Source organism: Dreissena polymorpha, chromosome 11 (assembly GCF_020536995.1).
Source record: "Dreissena polymorpha isolate Duluth1 chromosome 11, UMN_Dpol_1.0, whole genome shotgun sequence".
Lineage (NCBI taxonomy): Eukaryota > Metazoa > Mollusca > Bivalvia > Myida > Dreissenidae > Dreissena > Dreissena polymorpha.
The window spans coordinates 42248058-42270225 of NC_068365.1; the positions used below are offsets into that span (position 1 = coordinate 42248058).

Consider the following 22168-nt stretch of genomic DNA (forward strand, 5'->3'; position numbering starts at 1 on the left):
GACTGACAGACAGACGGACGGACGGACGGACGGACGGACAGACAGACAGACAGACAGACAGACAGACAGACAGACAGACAGACAGACAGACAGACAGACAGACAGACAGACATACAGACAGACAGACAGACAGACAGACAGACGGACAGACAGACGGACAGACGGACAGACAGACAGACAGACAGACGATAAACAATTAATTTGCAGTCACATTCATATTATTTTGTTATATATTTTTTTCAATTTAGTGTAAGCCAAAATCATATTTTTATTAGGATATTTAAAATTAATATTTAATTTTAATATAATATTGTGAATAAATCTAACAATTACATATGAAAACACTCGTGTACGTGTACCATATCGTGTCGGATATGCTGTCCTAAATTTGAGAGGTTGTTCCTTTATAAATCATAAGGTGGATGCTATTTCGACTTAATGGGTAATCTGAGGGAGGGTCAGACAGGCTTAAAGACGATTGCGGGGGAAAGGAGGTGGGTGAGTGAGCAAAATGCGATAAATACATACCATTATAATCAAACTAAATATATGCGCGATTTATTTGTAGATATCTACATGCGTGTCCTACATTGCGATAGCTGTCCATATGTACACGACGCCGCATCACCGATAGTGTTGCTTAAATTTGATTAATTTAAAATTAGTATTGAAGTACACGAATGCTTCTATCCGATAAATAGCACATTACACAAACTTGGTATTTAACTAGGTATGTACAGGAACAACAAACAATTATCATACATATCATCAGTAATTTAACTTTAGAAACGTCGCTAAGACTGAAACAGAAAATCAAGAAAAGTCATTTAATGATATAGATCACGCTTCACTGTTGTATGGCCTTTCGTAATCTGTTGTTTTAATGAAATTGAGGCGAGGTTCATGAAATAGTACGTTGCTTTACCGTCATAAAAATTCAAATACGCACAAGTACAACATGATGCCTTCACACACATATCAGCAATTATAAAATATAGATATTACAGTTTCACCCGTTACTCTTGAACTACACATAAATTAGTTATGCAGATCAAGCGGTCCCAAACTCGAGCCTTGTCTTGATATTGCTAACATATGTCAGGATTCAAGATCGATTCTTTACCAAGTTTACCACATAGAGTGGTTACAATTTTAGACTTGTTTAGACTTGATATGGCCACCCAATTTTCATACCCCACTAATTTAAATATCGGACATGGTTTAGGTATTGAAACAATAATCATTCTGTCCAAATTAATTAAGGAGTTTTGCACAAATATTGACCTTTAGAATGGTAACACGTTATATATACATGGCTGGGTACCTTGCGACGGACACAGAGTGCCCAAAACAGCACACATTGAGTTTGTTGTGCTCAGATAAGCTTTGAAGATGCTAAAGATAATTTCGCAAAAGTATAAAGGAATTCCAAAAGACGCTTTAATTAACAAGGAATCCAGAGAAAAACGAATGAAGCCCCAAGTGACCGCCATCTATGTCAGATGTTTCTCCGGGTAAACAAGCTATCCAGACGTCATCCCCGACTGTTAGGTCAACGAGAATAAACGTAGATCTCTCTTGCGCTCGGTCAGGGTCTGCGTTTATAAAGACGTATCCAATACGTTCAGATACCGAATTCCGAACCATATGTGCATAGACCATTTTTCCTGCTTGTGCCATTAGCGTCATACTGAATGCATATGTTCCATTCCTGAAAAAGTGCATTATATTTATGACCAGATCTATTTCTATGTCATTAACCATTATTGATAGAGAACATGTTCATATGTGTAACATATTAATTAATAACAAATATTATACTTTAGAGCGTACGCGTGTATTAAAAACAGAAATCATATCCAACCAACATTGGTGCGCGGAAAACTCCGTGTCGGACGTCGTAGGCCATCTGAGTATCAAGTCTTTCGTGGTCGAAGATAACCGGAGCTTCTCCTGTACACTGAACGTTGTTTGTTAGAGATGCCATAAAGGCAACGTGTTTATTCCAAGCTGCATTTGTTAATTACCGGTAGTTCATAATTATTAAGGATCTTTCTTAAATAGTTATTACATAATATCAAAACCACAGACACATTGTATTCTTTTCATAGAGTACCATTGCTTATAATAAGTGGAAAAAGGAGCATATTATTTTCTAGGTACGCAGTTTTATTTCAGATTTAAAACAAAACTTAATACGTGTAATGACATTCATTATAATTCATTCATAAATAATTCATTAGCTTTACGAAACAGGCACATTGATAGAGCGGTCTAAGTCAAATCAGTATTATGCTGTACTGCTGTATTCACTGTTTTGTTTAAAAGCTGGTTTGTATTATCCAGTGAACCGCTGCTTGCACCACCATAAGACTTTGTGTTTTTTGCTTAGTTTTGTCATATATTAAATGTAATACGTTATGTGGCTTTTATAAGAATAATGAATAAGAATGTGTTTGAGGATATACATAAATTCATTATACACAGTTACATGTTATTTCACGTTTACAAATTAAATATCAGTTTCATATAATAGATTATATATCAAAAATAGATTATATATCAAATAACACAAGTCATAATAGATTATATATCAAATAACACAAGTCAGTCACTTTATTCGAAATTACTTGCAAGTTGCATTTTCTCTGTTGCGCACAAGCAAAGATTGGGAAAAGATTATTAGTCCTCGTAAAGACCAATGATCGAGTCTGGTATCTCGAATTTTAAGATTTATCAAACTTTTCGAGTGTTGTCAAATGTTATTAACAATCCGGCATTTCTATATTGAAATTCTTTATATCTTTCTTATCTTTATCTTTAACTGTTAATGTTCTTGTTTATTTCAAAGCATAATGTCACATATAAATTTAACAAATGGCGTGGTGCAAATGCCAGTCAAAATAAATAAATAAATGCTAATAAATAGAATAATGTGATCTGTCAAACAAATTTTCATTTTAAAACATTGTTAACATTGTAAAACAGTTTATATTTTATCTTAATAAGGGTAACTTTTGTGCCAATATAGTTTGCAACACTGTGTATAAACTAATAATATATGATGTAATATTCAAGCTCTAAGTTTTGATTGGAATATCGGCAAAACGCCTATGACCATTTAAATTGAGGTAAACAAAAGACAAAGTGCATCAGTACAATGCAAATACAATAATGTTTATGGTTAATGTATGCAAGTTATTTTGAAATTCTTTAATACATAAAGGAAAATATAACCAGAAAAGCTGTACTTTAAGATTAACATGCTTTATTCGACCTTTGACCTTTAGTTACTATATTAATTTTAATCATTCGACTTCAAAATACGACAGTAAAATGTAACCAACCACAATCATGCGTCCACAATTGTGCGTCCATTCAGCAAACTAAAGTTGTTGGTAAGGTGCTTTCATAAAATCCCATAAGTCCCTTTCGTGGGAGGGGGGGGGGGGGGGGGGGGGGGGGGGGGGGGGGGGGGGGTACAGGCAACCCAGGCATATGTTCAATTAATTTAATATGCATGTATATCAGATATATTTGTATAGTCAAACATGAAGAAGCGGGTCAAAGTGAACAATAATATTTCTATGACCGTTAGCAATTAAAAACATAGTTTAATCAATTAATGTTTATAATATTTGCATTTGTAATCTGTGTTGAAGAGTTTGCGGTTTTGATATTCAGATATGACAAGTTCTCTACACTAGTAACAATTAAAAGGGATATTACTTTTGTAGAGCAATATTGTCATATCGGTTTAACAAAACTGCAGACACTTTTTGAACCGCTTTTTCATTTTGGACAATAAAGATTAATCTGTATACGTTTTTTTTTAATGAAACATACATTAAGGGTATACATTTGGATAAAATATACTGTATAACAAGGTCGTTAATTAAATGTTATGTATTGTTCGGCCGACTGTTTAATGCGCTGATTTCAAAATGACCGATAGTACATACACTGGAGCGAAAAGTTGCAAATGAATGATATTGATAAACAATTAAAAAAAACTTACTAGTTGAAGGGGAGCTTTGAATAGCTGTTAGCTGGCTCTTCAATGCTGAGATTTCTTGTTGTAAGTGGAGTACTTCGATCATAACATCCTGAACGGTAAGCGGCTGATTGTTAAGCACGAACGAATGCACCCAAAGTAATTGGCACAGCACCACCATGAACATTTGGAAAATCATTCTTGTTGACCATTTAAACCACTAATAAGAACTTATGTATGCTATATGAAACCATGTACACGCGTAACTAACTGATAAGTGTTGTCCATGTCACGATTTATTCAGCCGACACTGACTTGTAGTTCTTCATAGAACAATCTTAAAAATGAGCGTGGGCGTAAATATAGGATCTTGCATGAGTGGTCGTTTTGTATTGAATTTATTAAACGAGTCATCTAAATAAAGATACAAACGAGGCTTGCCGAGATAACGAGTTTAATAAATTCAATACAAAATGACCAAATATCTAAGATTCTATTTATAACATGACCAACAAATTTTATTTTTATTTTATGCTTTATTCACCGTGTATTCACATTGTAAAAGAGTTTAACTGAAGAAATTCGCGGGAACAATGCCGTTATTTCGTCAGAAATATGACGTCATTTCACAGTTATATAACTTGTGTAATAACACCCGTGTAATAAACAAAATTGCGCATTAAACTTAACCAAAATTTTCAATTTCCTAAGTATAAAAAGGGCACATAATTCTGTCAAAATGCAAGCCAGAGTTTTCTAACTTTGCCTGCCCAGTCCCCTCATGATAGTAAGTAAGTGTACCAAGTTTGAATGCAAGAGCATTGATTCCTTATGAAAAAGTGGACCTAAAATCAAAACTTAACCGGACGCCGACGCCGACGCCAAGGTGATGACAATAGCTCTTTTTTTTCAAAAAATAGATGAGCTCAAAATAATTTACATAAAAAACTGCGTTTGAATGCAACCTAAATACAACATTGCAGCAACGTTTTGGAAAAAAAACGTCAGGAAAAGTTTCATATACACCATTGTGACAACCAAACTACAACGTTTGAATGCAATCTAAATACAACGTTGCAGCAACGTTGGGTGCCTACTGGGTACTGGACAGGAAACACACAATCGCGTAGTACACACATATACCTATTTACCGGATTTTATAGCATACTGTGTTTATGACACATTCACTTACATATGTACCGTGTTAATGACAATAATATTGTACACAAAGACCGTATTAAAAAAATTCTGTGAATTCTGATGCATGCTCACATCTACGAGTCCGTTTCGTTTACACGTGCTGTATTGATGAACGATTGAATTCGAATACATTAGAATATATGAAAGTTGAAAGAAAATATGGTATACTTGTACATATATTCACCATGGTATTTAATGCATTGTAGAGATTTTGCCTTTTTACGTGTGAATTATTTAAGAGATGGTATTCTGTTTGCTGATATACGTACACGCCTGAGGTAAAATAGTTGAAAGAAGCAAAGTTATCAAAATATCTGAAAATAAAAGCAAACGTCAAGTTTCAAAAATTGACCTTACTCTGTATACTTCTGTTTAAATCAATATTCCGGTCAGTTTTTTATTTGTTATACATCCCCGGAAACCCGACATGCTGTGAGAAGTTGGACATGGTAGGAGATGTAGCCGATATATTTCAAAGAATTTCGGTAGGATAAATAAATCCAGTTCTATAATTGTTTAAAGGCATTTTTGAAATTAAATATATTTTGGTGCATGCAAAGGAGGTATTACCATATATGTTAGAAAAATCCTGGTTATTAATATTTAGGATTTATTGAAATATGGCTATTTAAAGTCGACGATGCAGGGATTTGTCCCATATTTAGCACTTTATTTACAATTTTCAGTATGCCAGTGAAAACGTTTTTTCACCGACAATTATATTAACCAATGTCCCCGAGTAACATATCCGCCAGGGTTTCTTAAAAAAAGTTCGCATTGGTGGGAAAATTCGACTTTACATACAACGTGTTGATGAAAAAAATGATATGACATGATGCTGTACAAAGATGTCGAGATATGACATGTGTGAAGTTCATTTATAAACTTAAAAGCTCACTATTACAGCTGATTTATGCCCACTCTGACGCATTGAAGATCATTTTCATTGAACTTTGAGGTTTTATAATGATATCCGCTCTGAAGCTAAGTTAATTTCCAGCTAATTTGTATCTTTTTTTATTGTTTGAAAATCATTGTAAATGTAAAGCAATTGATTCATACAAGTAAAAATATACGTCCGGTAGGCAAACTAAACATTTATAATAATATTTTGTGCCTTTAGTTCCAATTATGGGCGATAGACTTTCATAAATGTGAACTAAAATTGGATCTATTATACATGACTTCAAGTTGACAGCTTTGCAAACATCTCCGACAATGCACGCGTGTAAATGTGTGTTTCTTTTCGTTCTTTTTTGTAGTGATATATGCAAAATATAAACATTTATTTGCAAAACCCAATCCACGCCTCCTTCTTATGTGTATTTGCATAGATAATACGCATTTTTCAATTAAGCATATTCTACCAGAACCGTTTTCATTCGAGTTTTGTGTTGTGTTGAGTCTTCTTTCGGTTACTAACTTGTCGTCTATGACTACAATTGTATGGGTAGATGGAGTAACCCCTTATAATAATAATAACTTTATTTCACAAAGAATTCACATTAAGAAATAATATCTTTTTTACAATGTGGTCTTCAGTAACAAAACACAAGTATATATTTTGAACATGCATACGAACATACAAGGGAAAAAAGAAAATGAACTATACAGTTAAATGTTATAATAACTTCCTTATCAATTCCGACGACGTCTACGACGACGAAGACAACGACGACGATGATAATGATTACGGTGATGATTATGATAATACAAAATATGCAAAATGTGATACAAAAATCAATCTTTCAAAAATTAATCTTTCAAATAAATCACATCAGACACATCACAACAAAGTATTAACATAGAAAAATTAACAAATGAGCATACATATATATCAATGATTTGTTTGTAGGTAGTCTTTAAATTTTATTTTGAATGTAGTATTCGAAGACACTTGTCGGATGCTTATTGGAATTGAATTCCATATGGTTCGTGACCGAAACGAAAACGCTCGTTTTCCATAATTTGTTTTAAACGGAATAGATGATATATCAGTGTGTGTGATGGATCTAAGAGCGTACACATTGTTATTTGAGATGTGTATAACATTATTGAAATAAGAGGGCATTGTGCCTATTACAAACTTATGAACAATAGACCCAGTTAGGAAAGTACATCTGTTATTGAATATCAACCAACCAAGTTCTTTGAATAAGGGAGCTGAAGGAGTTGAATATGGTTTATTCAGTATTATTTTAGCAGCTCGTTTTTGTATCGAATGTATTTTACGTAAGTGTGACTGTGTTGCTGAACACCATAATGCGCAACAATAATCCATAGTCGTTAATATATATGAGTTGTAAAATAGTTTTTTTGTTTCATAGTTAATAAAATAGTTAATTCGTTTTAATAAGGCCAGTTTAAAGTTAAGTTTACGACATACACTGTTTATGTGAGATTGCCATGTAAGATGCTCATCAATCGTAACTCCTAGTAAAATTAAATTCTTTGGTTTGTTCAAGGAGTATGCCATTAATATTAAGTCTAAGCTTGTCAGTAGAACAACGAGCTTTTGATAAAAGCATACATTTAGTTTTGTTTGGATGAATTGACAAATTATTAAAGGAACACCATGTTGCTATTCTGTCCAAATCGTTCTGCAAAATTTAATTGTATATTATGAATGTTATAATCCGATACGTGTAATGTTGAATCGTCTGCGTAAAGATCAATTGTTGAATTTTTAACGAAGGATGGGATGTCATTAATGTAAATAAGAAATAAAATTGGCCCAAGTATAGAGCCTTGTGGTACACCGGTTTTGATATATTGACACGACGATTGTCTGGAACCTATTTTAATACACTGTCTTCTATTAGAAAGATAAGATTTTATTAAAGCAAGAGCATTGTCAGAAAAATGGTACATGCTGAGTTTTTCAAGTAAAATGTCATGATCTACTAAATCGAAAGCTTTCCGGAGATCCAGGAAAATTGACCCAACCATGCGACCAGAATCAATATACTGTAACCAAGAATCTACGAGGCGAATCAAGAATGTTTGACAGGAATGATTTTGGCGGAAACCAGATTGGTAACTGTGGAGTTGTTCATTCTTGTCAAGATATGATTTAAGTTGATTTGTAATGTGTCTCTCAAATATCTTCGAAATTGTTGGGAGAATAGAAATTGGTCTATAATTGTTAAGATCACTTTTATCTGCACCTTTATGTATTGGCAAAACATATGCATCTTTAAGCTGGTCAGGAAAAATTCCAGCATTTATACAATTATTAATAATAGAAGTAATCGGACATACAATGGTATCCCCACAATATTTGAGAATTTTAGCGCCAATATTGTCTATTCCGGCAGCTTTGGATATTTTGAGAGAGTCTATTATTTTCCGAACGTCAAATATCGTAATTTGAGGAATGTCAAATACATTCATTCCTATTTTTTTTGTTTAAAAATGTTTTAAAAGTTTGATAAATGTGTGGGTCATATTTTCTTTTCGAAACTATATGGGAAATGTTGATGAAATGATTGTTAAATTCTTCTAAGATATCATCAACATTTTCAATATTTTTATTATTTATCCTGGAAGAGTTAGTGAAGTTTGTGGTTTTGTTAAAGCATTAAGAGTATTCCATATATGCTGAACTGATGCAATTTCCTTCACCGATTGGTTATAAAACTGCTTCTTATTTTTTCTTATTAAGAATGTTACACGATTTCGCTGTTTCTTGTATTCATCTTTTTTATGATGCTTTTTTAACCAATCGCGAACTTTGATTTCTTGTCTAATTTCCGCTGTAAACCAGCTGGGCAGACGATCAGATTTTATTATTTTTGTTTTTAATGGTGCGTGAACCTTTAGCGCTTCATTAATTTTATTTAGTAAATAAGTAAGTGAAGTATTTGGATCTGCTATTGTTTCAGTATGTTCTACATTTGACATTAATAAATAATTTTGAAAGTTTGATTTATTGAAATTTTTGAATTGCCTATATTCCTTTGTTAAATGCGTATTTTTAGATAGTTTATAACGTGTCTTTCGGGTGAAACACACTGGAAAGTGGTCACTTATACTATAGGACGATACAAACATTTCCATGATTCGATCCGGACGATTAGTATACAAATGATCAATTATAGTGTTTGATGTGTTGGTTGCCTGACCATTTGTTGGAGTCCATTTGCTATTACAAAAGAAGACCATTTATTATTACTGAACACATCTTTGTCAGAAAGAAAATTTATGTTTAAATCTCCTAATATATAAAATGCTTTATCAATTAAGTTATAAGCATTTTTAAAAGTAGATTCATATGTCGATATCCATTCAATTGTAGAATCCGGTGGTCTGTATACAAAGTTTATTAAGAATGATTTTGTTTGAGGAAACATTATTTCAATCCAAACTGATTCTAGAGAATTTACGTTCAAGTCCAATCTATGTTGGAAAGGTATGTTATCTTTAATATAAATTAATATGCCTCCACCCTTTCGAATGTTTCTGTCGCAGCGAATAATATTATAATTTGGAATTTGTATATCACTATCTAATATTTTAGCATTCAAAAATGTTTCAATATGTCCTAATATGTGAATATCCGAATTATAAAGTACATATTTGATTTCATCAATCTTTGGTAATATGTGTTGAATGTTTAAACAAACAACATGTAATCCACTATTAGTGAAATTAAAATCCAAAGTTGACTCTGTAATAATACTACAATTTTCATTAGAAAAACCATTCTCTTTTTCAATGGTAGTGCTACTTTTTAATAGCGTATTTTTATCATTAATAGTTGATACTAAGTAAACAGCTTCATTTGATACAATCGTATTTTAAATGATAGTGTCAGAATCACATTTGCATACACAGTTATTACATTCTATACATAAGCTATTCAAAACGTCAAATTTATTATAATTAACAGTACCGCTCTCAGGATTTGAAATGTGTGATGGCCTGATGCGAATGTCCTATGCAGCCCGTTGTTCAGCTGGGACCGTGCTCTGACGGCGATATCGTCCGTATCTCATAGACTCGGACCACAAGTTGCTATGGTAACTGTCCGATCGACGCCATTTCCGGTAGCAGTCATTTGTGTCGTGATTATTCAAGCCACACAAATTGCAATATGCTTTTGGCAGCATTCGTCCCTAAGAGAGTCAAACCGTCGTTGATCAGTTGCTATGCTGTTTCCGGCAACTTGGCGCGTGATTGGTATTTCACGATGGAGCGCCGCAATTAGAACACTTGTTCCAGACCTATTCAATGAATACCATCCCGACAATAGAAATTCCTGGCAGTAGTTCCATTTTCGAACACAAACGATTGATGACAGTCGATAATTTGCGTCTTAAATTCATCACTTAACTGCTTTAAAAGATCATTCAATGGAACGACATCAGCGTCAGTTCGCGGACAGACAGTACATATGAAGATATGACACGATGATGATTTATTTTTAATGTCCTGCAGTAGAGCTTTGGCATCGTTGTACAACGTCTTTTGGGAGGAACCGGAAGCGGCATCATTACCGCCTGCATACACCACTATTTTTTCGTACTGAGTATAATTCAGTTTATTTAGTTGCGACTGAATCCCGTTAAGAGTGTTTCCAGGACAAGTGCGTATATCAACGTCGCGTTTTAACCCGAGCTTTTTGATTCCTTTCAAAATCGATGATGAGAGTTCACCGTGGTTCAATGCTAGAAGGGGATGGAAATGTGCTTGCTGAAAGATCTGCACGAAGACTTGTTTCTCTGTTTATATTGGATGGTAATTGGTTTGTAGCTTGTGACAGTACTGAATGATGATTTTCTTTCTTATGATCTGTAATAGCAGACAACTGAGTTTTGATAGAGTCGGTAAACGATTGCCATCTTTTGAGAAGTTCTTCATTTAGTACACTCATTTGGGTTTTAACTGACTCTGATTCTTCAGCAACGTCCTTCATTTTTGAGGAAATATCATTACAGCAAAGACTATGGTGTTTTTTGAGGCCGCAAGTGATGTCTTTAAGTTCTTCCATTTGAGCCGACGTTTTCTTTACGTGTTCTTTTAATTCATATTTAAGTTCGAGTATTTGTTCAGAAACAGATTTCATAAAGTCAGTCAAAATACCCTTGATATCTGATTCCTGGCTCTGGATAGAATGACGAATTTGCTTCTCTTTGCGAACAACTTGTATAGTCTCATTCAATTGGCGCAACTCATTGTCAAGGACATCAGACTCATGGTGGTTACTCGAGGGTTTTGCCGTCTTGTTATTTACCTTCATATGTTTGAGTCCGATAACCGAATAATCCGGTAGCACTATCAAGATCCAGCTGCTTGTAACGTAGTGTGTCGTTTTTGTGACATTTGTTAATGTAATGTGTTTGACATTTTCTTTCAATGATATCAACTTCTTGGGACAGTAAAAGCAAGTGAAGGCAAACATGTTGACCTGAAACAAAAAAAAATGAGATATAGGTTATAATTTAACAGTGTATAATTTGCAAATATGAGAGTACGGAATACCGTGAGGGGCCATTGTGGTTACACATTCAAATCAAGAGGGCGACAATTCGGCAATGCGATATTACGATGACGACAGTAAAACAATACGATGACGACAATGCGAAAGCACGATGCCGACAGTGCGACAATACGATGGCGACAATGCGACAACGCCATAGTACGATGGCGAAAATTCGAGTGTACGAGGTTATACTTTGCTGAAATCTGGCTGAATATATTCCTTCAAGGCTTGGGGCTTCATCAGATGAAAAATGCGTGTTATCTATGCAAATACACATAAGAAGGAGGCGTGGATTTGGTATTGAAAATAAATGTTTATTTTTTTGCATATATCATTACCAAAAAGAACGAAAAGAAACAAACATTTACACGCGTGCATTGTCGGAGATGTTTGCAAAGCTGTCAACTTGAAGTCATGTATAATAGATCCAAATTTAGTTCACATTTATGAAAGTCTACCGCCCTTAATTGGGGCTCGATTGGTCATTGTCGGCTCGGGTACTACTTGCATGTACCCCGGGTACCTTTAAGTATACTTACATGTTACCCTGGTACGGTAATATACTTAAACGTACCCGGTCGATATTAGACTGTACCTGAGTTGTATTCCCGCCTAAAATCCGATGTCGTAAAACGCGCTAACGATTACCGTAAAACGATATTGTTTATCTTAAACAAACTTCTCTGTTAAAAAACTGCTTCAACATGCTTTTTGAGTATGAGTTTCGATAATATAGCGGCTATTTATCAGAAAATTTGACATAAATGTGAACATAATTAGTTAAAAAAAAACAGCCGACAACGACCGATTTAGCGTTCAAATTCCCGGGTACGTTTTAGTATATTTTTAATACCGTACCCGGGGTACATGTAAGTATAGTTAAGAGTACCCGAGGTACGTGTTAGTAGTACCCGAGCCGACAATGACCAATCGAGCTTAATTGGGACTATAGGCACAACATATTATTATAAATGTTTAGATTGCCTACCGGACGTATATTTTTACCTGTATGAATCAATTGCTTTACATTTACAATGATTTTCAAACACTAAAAAAAGATACAAATAAGCTGGAAATTAATTTAGCTTCAGAACGGATATGATTATAAAACCTCAAAGTTCAATGAAAGTGATCTACAATGCGTCAGAGTGGGCATAAATCAGCTGTAATAGTGAGCTTTTAAGTTTATAAATGAACTTTACACATGTCATAGCTCGACATCTTTGTACAGCACCATGTCATATAATTTTTTCGTCAACATGTTGAATGTAAAGTCGATTTTTTTCACCAATACGAACTTTTTTAAGAAACCCTGGCGGATATGTTACTCGGGGACATTGGTTAATATAATTGTCGGTGAAAAAACTTCTTCACTGGCATACCTTTTCAGAAATTTGTAAATAAAGTGCAAAATATGGGACAAATCCCTGCATCGTCGACTTTAAATGGCCATATTTCAATAAATCCTGAATATTAATTACAAGGATTTTTCTAACATACATGGTAATACCTCCTTTGTATGCACCAAAATATATTTAATTTCAAAAATGCCTTTAAACAGTTATAGAACTGGATTTACATACCCTACCGAAATTCTTTAAAATATATCGGCTACATCTCCTAGCATGTCCAACTTCTCACAGCATGTCGGGTTTCCGGGGGTGTTATAGTCATCCTTTCCGCAAACGAATCCTCGACCATGCAGCTAACCCGCGACGAAAAAAGTTGGAAATTGAAAATATACTACGGAACAATAATGGAAAATCGATCAAAGCTTAATAAATTTTAACACTGACTCAATTATATACTTTTATTCATTAAGCTTTGATCGATTTTCCTTAATTGTTCCGTAGTATATTTTGCATCGGCATTAGACTAAACACTTTAATAATTATGCATAAAAGTTCGGCTTGTACACGGTAAGGATGTCGTCTTGAGTTTGAGAAAGTCTTCGGTATTTAATTATGTATTAGTTATGTAACCGATCGATGGTTGTTGAATATGAAAGAATGAATTTAAATCCATACGCATGTATCCAAAGAGATCGAATTAAACCAGCTGCAAGTTGACAAACAAAATTTCAATAAATTTCTTGACAATCATTCAAATAAACATCTTATGAGTGCATAAAGATGAACCATACTCCCACTTTTATGTCATACGTTACTTCGATAAGAGATGCCCTTCAAATGGAGTTCATGTGGTAGAAAATGATTTTTTTTATTTTGATGAATTACTTCAAGCTGTTATTGTACTTAAATTAGTTATGGTTATTAGTTATGGTATTAATACAAGAGTACCGCATAACGGGTACCGCGCTCGGCTGCGGGTGCAGTTTTGGATAAATGAAAGCTTGTCAGATTATTTTTTTAGAGGCCACAGTGACCTTGACCTTTGACCTAGTGATCCCAAAATGGGTGTGGCATGTAGAACTAATCAAGGTGCAGCTACATATGAAATTTCAAAGTTGTAGATTGAAGCACTTTGATTTCAGAGCCAATGTCCAAAACCTTAACAAAGTGTTTAGGTTTAAGCAAGACGCGGACGGCAAACGGCGGACGACGAGCTGGCTATGACATAACCTCGGGTTTACTCCGAAAACAGCCGAGCTAAAAATCAATAGATTTAAACAATGAATAAAGCATGCAAATATACAAATAGTATCACACAATTGTAAAGCAACTATGTTGAAATTATCAATTCCTTATCGCCGGCCTTTAATTAAAAGAACATACAAGGTTTTTGATATTAAGTGTTATGTTTAAAGGTTTGTCATACTTATCAACATAGAAAGTGACAAAACACAACTTACGCCTCTCCATGTGGGTAAAACATTGGTTACTGAGTGTTCCGATTCAAACGCTTTTTGAAGTAAAAACTATTAAAGCAACATAAACCTTTTACTTATAGCTTAAATTTTGCGTTAACATAACATTACATAGACAGGTGTCGATTGTTATAGTTTGGTAACATGGCGTCTTTAAGCAAAGCATATTATCAGATAACGGCGCGAACGTTTCAAGATGGCGGCTCCCAGAAAATTGATTGCGGTGTTGATGGCGGAAATCGCTAATAACACGGAAAGTACTTATCTAACAGATATTTCAAAAATAATAAAACCTATAATAATTTGATTATAATTATAAGTGGTGTGGATGCGATAGTGTTATTTTTCATTAGCGATCGAAATTTAGTGTAAGAGGTACATTGAATCAGTTATAAAACAAAGCCCTAAAATAGCGCAATACATTACAATCTTCAAATGTAGTTGTTATTTTCTTTTACATTGAATGAATTTTCGTTTCGTTTACATTTAATGAAAATGTTAATAAATTTTAGCATTCAAATGGAAAAAAACGCCTGCATATTTTGCGAATTGAACTGTCTTTGAATGCACATCTATATTGAAAACTTATTGTAGTGATAATGAGGGATACAAATCTGGCATTTTATTATACCATAATCTATACATTTATTTTACCCAAGTATTTTATATCCGTATTATGATCAAACGCGATTGCTTGTTTTCACGATGATGTTTCGAACACTGCAAAAACGCACGATCTTTACACGTTATAACATCGGAGTTTACGTTTGCAGGTACCCGTTAAATACGATAATTGTGTAGCAGTAAATTTCTACAATATTTTAAATGTATTTCATTATAAAACACTTTAGTGTTATGTTTAAACTGGTTAATATACATACTTAATTGTTCCTGTTAATCCATTTCGGACAAATGTACGCCTATTTTTTAAATATGTTCAAATGTTTTATTAAAGCAACTGTTAAGTGTTTGGCTTAATATGCCAAGAGATGACACGGAGGTATCATAAATTGTGTTTAATGACCAGACACATGTGGTTAAAGACCCCATACTGAGTCATACAAATATAGGTCCCTGGGTTTATGACACCCTGTTTTCTTAGTTATTGTCTGGACAGTATCCGATCATATCGAGATAATCGGTTTGTGATGAAGGGGCAGTTATTAAATGGGTGGTTAAACATGCTGAAATAAGGAGTGTCAAAATTGGTGTGAACAATTAAATAAAAACATTTACATGTATCAAGAGGATTTAGTTAATCTCCAACAAGGTCAGTTTTTACGGACATATAGGTTCAAATAGTTTCTTTATGTTGATTACATAAAATCAATCAATTTGTTGTTTGTTTTCGTCCTTATTTGTGTTCATTCATTGGATTCTATTTAATCTGAAAGAATTTCAATTTCTGAGTATTTTGTTGTTCTTAAAAGGGTTTCGAATATGATTGAAATCTTATCACGATGCGGATCATCAAACGCAAACAAAAGCAGAATGGCCGCAGTGTTGACGGCCAAAATTTGAGGATGCGCAAACGCGACGTCATTATCGGAATCCCCATAACCTCATATACACTTTGTTTATTGTTCAATTCATTTTTGTACTACAAAAAAAAAAGGAAACACTATCGAAGTTACACTGAACAAATACAACATATTTATTTGTCCGCCATCTTGGTTTCGCTAGCGATCTATAGCGAACTACCTCCCAAGAGGGTTCGCTTCGGTTCGCGAACGTTCGCGGCGAACCGAGCGTTCAGTAGCGAACGTTCGCGACCGTTCGCGAACTATAGCGAACGTTCGCTGTAACTGAACGCACTACTGGTAAACAAACCAAACAAAACAAGTTCCCTCTAGATCGCTAAAATCGATGTATATACAGAATATTTCAAATAAAATTTACTTGTTGAAGTATATTTTACATTGTTTAATATACCTCTATGGCCAGTATATCTACATCTGTATCCTAATTCGGATTTGCAATATAACTTTGCGACCAGGAAGTAATTTCCATTTAGTGTTAAGAAATTCTGACATTTTGCCTTTTTCTGTTTTAAAAAAAAATGTGCTTTTTGCATCATTCAAACGGTATCCAACATTTGGTCCGTTACTGCAAGGTTTTCATTGATTCATAATCGTTTTTTTATTGTTGTTTTTAAATGCGTATTTTGTTTAAATATTGAATGACATTCTTCATTCACTGTATTCTTATTGACTTAAATATCATTTTTCATTGATTCATAAACGTTTTTTGTTGTTGTTTTTAAATGCCTGTTCTGTTTAAATATTGAATGACATTCTTCATTCACTGTACTCTTATTGACTAAAATATCAGTTTCTATAAAAATGTGTTTGTATAGAGATTTCCATACCAGTTTTTGTGTAAATTTATTGAATGTTCAATCGAGAAATTATATTGTCCTGAACAAATGTGTGGCTTAAATAGTTTTCTTTAGAATACTGTGCGACAGTGTTGTCATTTGTCCCAGCTCAGTGTTGTGTTGTTTATGTTCATTGTTGTCCATGGACCGAATTCACTGACCGAGTTCATTGACCGAGCTCATTGAAAAGATATAATGGTATTCATCTATATCTATAAAAAATTAACTTTCGCTTATCATATACATAATTATTGTCTGCATTGTTCACTTGTATTTATGTTTGCATGAACTGTGGCATATTTAAAGATATTAACCTATATCTATATTTATATATGTAGCGGGCGTTGCTTAGAATAGGTGTTACAGAAAATCGCACTAAACTACAGACACACAAACACACGCGCACGCACACACACGCATACGAACACGCACACACACGCATGCACGCTCGCGCACACGCACGCACGTACACACGCACACATACACACACGCGCACACACACGCACATACATTCACACACATGCGCATACACACACATGCACGAACCCGCGCACACACACCCTTACACGTACATGCACAACACACGCACACTACATACTCGCGCAACATGCGCGCACACACACGCACAAACACACGCGCGCCGAACCACCCCACACAATTCTGTAGTTCTTACTGTTACATTACTACTATTATAAGTTACATACAATCTACGGAGCTATATATAAACTTTTTATTTTGTGTATTTCCAGTGTATGGAAAAGCGCTTTTTTATGTCGCTCGTGAGCTGTGATAGGAGGATATGTATCTATTCCTATATTTATGTACATAGCATGCGGTGCGTAGTATATATGTGTTATATAAAATACAGAAAATATGTGTTTTATATAATTTGTGTAATTTTCAGTATATTGTATTTGCTCTACAACTCCACATCACTTATGTTGTCAATTAACCTCTTTCCAAACAGGGCAACACATTTTTGTAATCATTTTTGTTAATAAAAATTAAAATATTTATTGAGAGTAAGACGCTCATAATTTTGTTATATGAGTAAAAACACATCTGGTGGTATCTCTAGTTCATTTTGTTTTCGGAACTAGATTAACTGCAGGCCAGATACAGTAAAAATGAAAATACTGGAGTTACATTTTATAAGTATAAAATGCTTATAAAACGTTTGCTTATCAAACAAAAACGTGGGAATGTCCGTCAGTCGATCTAAGTAGGTTTCGTTTTTCGTATATTTCAGATCGACAATGCGACGGACATACGAATGTTTTCGTGTATATGTCTTTGATCTTAGCACATATCGTGTAATGTTGATATTTGTTAAACGTTTCGTAGAAAACAGTTTATTAAAACGTGTACTGATTGCATTAATTGTGTTTAACAATAAATGAAGATATACATATATAATCAATAGATGATTTTCAAATACAGTAGGTGCATAGGTTCTTTTTAACTGTCGTGAACCTCTTGACAAATAATAGCACAAAATGTTTGTATAAGAATGCATATTTTGTCATTGTAATAGTCATGTTATAGTCATTATTGTAACCTAAGGTTATCAATTATTACAACGTTTTTTTACGAGATACAGGTACACACAGTGCAAAACAATAAGACAGAACACATGCATGTATACACACATACACTCACATACACGCTCACAAACACACATGAACATACGCGCGCACTCAACCGCAGACAAACACACACATACACACGCGCACACGCACACACGCGTTTTACACAACCAGAACACGCACACATACATATACGCGCGCGCTCGTGCCCGCACACACACACACACGAGCACGCACACACGAATACGTGCACGCACACACGCAGCCGCGCACATACAAACCATACACAAACACGCACACACACGCGCAAACACACACACGCGCGCATTCACACACATAACTGAACCGGCGCGCACACTCCTTTCAACGAACATACACAACATAGGCGCATAACACACGCGGGCAACACGCGCGCACACACACACACACAGACACACACACACACGCACCGAACCACCATCCACACACAATTTAGTAGTTTTTGTATTGGTATATTATTATAATTATAAGTTACCATAAATCTACGGTGTTATATATATATTTTTATACTCAGATCACTATTTCAAATAATTTGTGCATTTCCAGTGTACGGAAGTGCGCTTATGTAGGTCTCTATTGGAGACAAATCGTTTATTGTTGTTTTCTTCTCATTTTTGTGATTATTTCTGTTTGCTTCTTTTTTTATGGACTATTCAGCTGTTTGTATCCATATTTTTTGTTTTCTTTTTTCGTTTGTATATAATGATATCTTATGTCTTATACTAGAAACCAACTGGGCAATAGGGACCAACTGGACAAGCATACACAAAGTATCATTTACATCACCCTCCACTTCTTTAAATGATTAAGATATGTACTTTAAATGTAAAAGGGCTAAATAATAAAGACAAACGCATAAAAATCTTCAAATGGTTAGACGAAAAAAAATATAGTATAATCCTATTACAAGAAAGTCACTTGACACATACTTTAAGACAAACCTTAAAAGATGAATGGGACGGAGACATCTATCTTAGTGGTCAACGTTCTAATAAACAAGGCGTGGCCTTTTTGATAAAAAATAATATTGGGATCACAGTCGATAATTTTAACGAAATAATAATTGGCAGACAAGCGAGTATAGATATCAAAATACACGAAACACAATTAACATTAATCAACGTTTACGGCCCTAACATAGATGATTCCACTTTTTACGAAACACTACAATCCTTTATAAATAATAATCAAGATAAAAACATCATAGTCGGTGGTGATTTCAATACTGTTCTAAACCCATTATTAGATAAAAAGAAGGGCAACCTTTATACTCATCCTAAAAATAGAAACATTTTAAATAACATAATTGAAAACTACAATATGATAGACATCTGGCGTACAATATATCCAAACGAAAGAAAATTCACCTGGCACTCAAACACAAAACCAACAATATTTTGTAGATTAGACTATTTTTTAATATCTGAGTCTCTTTGCAACATTATTGACACATGTAACATAAAACCAGGATTTATGACTGACCACTCTCTAGTTGAACTTAAACTGCATAATATACAACCTGAAAGAGGCCCAGGATACTTTAAAATTAACAACAGCATCTTATTAGATACACAATATCAAACACAAATAAAACAGGAAATATTAAATACAGTTCAAAATAATAAAGATGCAAACCCAAATACCTTATGGGAAGTAATTAAAGGAAATATACGCAACACAACAATTAGATACACATCATTTAAACAAAAAGAAACACACAAACTTGAAACTGAAACCATCAAAACCATTGAAACCCTTGAAAAACAATTGCATCAAACGAACACAAATGATACCACCGACATTGAAAATGAAATAACGTTAAAAAAACAAATATTAGATGAAATTTATCATACACATCTCAATGGAATAATACTAAGAGCGCGTGCACAGCATGTTGAACACAATGAAAAAAATACAAAATACTTCGCAAACATTGAAAAACGTAGAAGCGAACAAAAAACTGTACACAAATTAGTAGTCAATGGCAAAGATATAACAAACAGAACTCAAATACTAGAAGAACAACGTTTATTTTTCGAAACCCTCTATAAACGAAAAAATGTTGAAAATAACACTCTTTTTAAAAATACACATCACGCTTTAAATCAAGAAGAAAAACTATTGTGTGACGGATTACTAAATGAATATGAATGTGGATTAGCACTAAAAGAAATGCAAAATAACAAAAGTCCAGGATCTGATGGCATCACCATTGAGTTTTATAAAATATTTTGGAATGATATCAAAACACATTTAATTAAATCACTAAACTATTCATATAATAATGAAAACCTAACTACGCTACAAAAACAAGGTATAATATCACTCATTCCAAAACCTGGAAAAAACTTAGAATCCTTATCGAACTGGCGCCCAATTAGTTTACTAAACAATGATTATAAAATTGCAACTAAAAGTATAGCAAACAGAATAAAAAAAATATTACCATTAATCATTTCAAAATCTCAATCTGGTTTCATAAAAGGACGTTACATTGGTGAAAACGTTCGTCTTATCCAAGAATGCATCAACTATTTCAACAATTCAAATGATCCTGGTCTAATATTCTTTGCAGACTTCGAAAAGGCATTCGATTCGCTTGATCATTCATTTATGTTCTCTTGCTTAGAAAATATGAACTTTGGTGAAAGTCTCATTCAATGGGTCAAACTATTCTATACTGATATTAACAGTTTAATCATAAACAATGGCTTCTTTTCAAAAAGTTTCAACATCGAACGAGGGGTTCGACAAGGATGTCCACTCTCATCATCGCTATTTATTATTTGCATCGAGTACCTATCACATCACATCCAATCAAATAAACACATAAAAGGCATATCACTTGAACCCGACGAAAAAATCAAACAGTCCCTATTTGCTGACGATGCAACTTATTTTTTAAACGACAATTACGATTCTTTCCATAACCTAATAGAATCGCTAACCCTTTACGGAATGACATCGGGTCTTAAACTAAACAAAAGTAAATGTACTGTGCTACGAGTAGGTAAATTAAAACAAAGTAATGTTCAATATAAAAAAGAAATGAAATTTCATTGGACATCCGATGAAGCCACAACGTTAGGAATTACTTTCACAAATAATGAAAAGGATACAGTTCTTAAAAACATACTACCTAAATTACAGAATTTTAAAAACTGCTTAAAATCATGGCATCACCGTAAACTTACACTAATCGGAAAAAACACAGTATTGAAAACGTTTGCACTTCCTAAACTAATTTAAGTATTAACAGTCCTCCCAAATCCACCAAATGATGTTATTAACGATATAAAATCAGCAATATTTAATTTCATATGGGACGGTAAGCCTGACAAAATAAAACGAACTCAGTTAATTCAATCTGTAGAAAATGGAGGTATCCAATTAACGAACATTGACTCATTCTTGAATGCAATCAAATGCAGCTGGGTTAAAAGATACCTAGATAATACCAATACGAGTACATGGAAACTATTCTACCAGAAAATCCTAAAAAAATATGGTGACTCTTTACTCTTTGAATGTAACATCAACAATACTATCCTACATGAAATTGCAAACGAAAACATATTTCTGTCTGATGTTCTATCAGCATGGAGTGATGTCACTCATAATCTAGAAACCCAAAACAGCAGTAAAACTATTTTATGGAACA

General features: G+C 33.9%; 1 long non-coding RNA gene across 1 annotated transcript; it reads right to left on the reverse strand.

Annotated features, from left to right (window-relative positions):
• Window positions 1-9409: 9409 nt before the first annotated feature.
• On the reverse strand, window positions 9410-14639 carry LOC127851516 (uncharacterized). Its single transcript, XR_008035806.1, has 3 exons — window positions 14491-14639; window positions 13262-13383; window positions 9410-11603 (listed from the first exon to the last, which is right to left on the reverse strand). It is a non-coding gene; the product is annotated as an uncharacterized LOC127851516 (long non-coding RNA).
• Between the last annotated feature and the right edge of the window lie 7529 nt (window positions 14640-22168).